This window comes from Schistocerca serialis, unplaced genomic scaffold, assembly GCF_023864345.2.
Source record: "Schistocerca serialis cubense isolate TAMUIC-IGC-003099 unplaced genomic scaffold, iqSchSeri2.2 HiC_scaffold_1122, whole genome shotgun sequence".
In the NCBI taxonomy this organism is placed as follows: domain Eukaryota; kingdom Metazoa; phylum Arthropoda; class Insecta; order Orthoptera; family Acrididae; genus Schistocerca; species Schistocerca serialis.
The window spans coordinates 55,001-57,500 of record NW_026047318.1 but is presented as its reverse complement, the minus strand read 5'-3'; positions in this window follow the sequence as shown (position 1 = coordinate 57,500).

Genomic DNA, 2,500 nt, shown 5'->3' with positions numbered 1-2,500 from the left:
GGCGGCCCCCCCTCACCGGCCGGGGACGGTCCCACCCAGCCACCGCCGCGTATCGCCTCACACCCAGATCCCCTTTCACGTTCGTGGGCATGGTGGGTCCCCTTTCACGTTCGTGGGCATGGTGGGTATCCCTGAAACAACCGGTTAATAGCTCGACCGATCGTCGCCAACACTGATTCACCTCTAGCGAGAACAACCGCACCACAACGGGTTACCGGTTGTTCATTTGCGTAACGTCACCAGCAAACGTACACGTCCATCGCCATTTGCAACGAGTATTGCATGCCTGTGTCAGGTGTCACAACACACTACGTCTGCCCACATAGACGCAACAACATGTGCACGCCTAGAGAACACGTGGAAGGTAGACCCCGTACGTATGCGGTGTCCATTGCGCGAACGACTGTCAGCCCGCCTCTGCAGCATGTCGCAGATGTGGAACGCGGTGCAACATGCTATCACGGTGTGTGAGAAGAGACGACTACGTCCGAATACACGCTCCACTACATCAACAGACTGCTCATGCTGATCGCCATCCAGGGCGTCCGTTCCTCCCACACGTCTGTATGGCGTACCACACTGCAATCCAGCTCTTATAGGGAGACGACACGTAGCTGCGTGCACAATATTTGGACTGTATGGTCCGCCGTTGCTAGGCGCTGTCGTCATACGGTCACATGGGCCACGATGTATCATTCAGTACATACGGAGCAATGTGCAGTACAGTTTGTGGGTTTTGCGTACATCGGCGGACAGGTGACAGGCCGTACCACAACGTAGGCTGAGTACGTCGGCATGCGAAGGGCATTGAACATGCAAACTTCTCACCGACCAGCTTGCGAAGGCAGGGGGGAAGGGGGGGGGGGCATGTACGTCCTGCTGCTATCCACACTACAGTGTATAGCAGGAGCATGTGGAAAGTCAGCAACACCTGCAAGGTGTTTAACATGACGCGATACACAGGGGACCGGGCAGTGCGAGTAGCGAACTATATTGCGAGGGTTGCGGTTAGGCAACACTACACTACTTTAACGGGTTGCATAACAATTACAGAGCAGGTTCAGCGACAACGTGCGTCAGGTTAAGGCGCAATATAGTTTAGGTTACGGCGCACTTTAGGTTAGGTTAAGGCACATTATAGGTTAGGTTAAGGCACAACATGGGTTACGTTAAGGCACAACATGGGTTACGTTAAGGCACAACATGGGTTACGTTAAGGCACAACATGGGTTAGGTTAAGGCACAACATGGGTTAGGTTAAGGCACAACATGGGTTAGGTTAAGGCACAACATGGGTTAGGTTAAGGCACAACATGGGTTAGGTTAAGGCACAACATGGGTTAGGTTAAGGCACAACATGGGTTAGGTTAAGGCACAACATGGGTTAGGTTAAGGCACAACATGGGTTAGGTTAAGGCACAACGTAGGTTAGGTTAAGGCACAACGTGGGTTAGGTTAAGGCACAACGTGGGTTAGGTTAAGGCACAACGTGGGTTAGGTTAAGGCACAACGTGGGTTAGGTTAAGGCACAACATGGGTTAGGTTAAGGCACAACATGGGTTAGGTTAAGGCACACCATGGGTTAGGTTAAGGCACAACATGGGTTAGGTTAAGGCACAACATGGGTTAGGTTAAGGCACAACATGGGTTAGGTTAAGGCACAACATGGGTTAGGTTAAGGCACAACATGGGTTAGGTTAAGGCACAACATGGGTTAGGTTAAGGCACAACATGGGTTAGGTTAAGGCACAACATGGGTTAGGTTAAGGCACAACGTAGGTTAGGTTAAGGCACAACGTGGGTTAGGTTAAGGCACAACATGGGTTAGGTTAAGGCACAACATGGGTTAGGTTAAGGCACAACATGGGTTAGGTTAAGGCACAACATGGGTTAGGTTAAGGCACAACATGGGTTAGGTTAAGGCACAACATGGGTTACGTTACGGCACAACATGGGTTACGTTACGGCACAACATGGGTTACGTTACGGCACAACATGGGTTACGTTACGGCACAACATGGGTTACGTTACGGCACAACATGGGTTACGTTACGGCACAACATGGGTTACGTTACGGCACAACATGGGTTACGTTACGGCACAAATTAGGTTAGGTTACGGCACAAATTAGGTTAGGTTAAGGCACAAATTAGGTTAGGTTAAGGCACAAATTAGGTTAGGTTAAGGCACAAATTAGGTTAGGTTAAGGCACAAATTAGGTTAGGTTAAGGCACAAATTAGGTTAGGTTAAGGCACAAATTAGGTTAGGTTAAGGCACAAATTAGGTTAGGTTAAGGCACGATATAGGTTAGGTTAAGGCACGATATAGGTTAGGTTAAGGCACGATATAGGTTAGGTTAAGGCACGATATAGGTTAGGTTAAGGCACGATATAGGTTAGGTTAAGGCACGATATAGGTTAGGTTAAGGCACGATATAGGTTAGGTTAAGGTACGATATAGGTTAGGTTAAGGTACGATATAGGTTAGGTTAAGGTACGA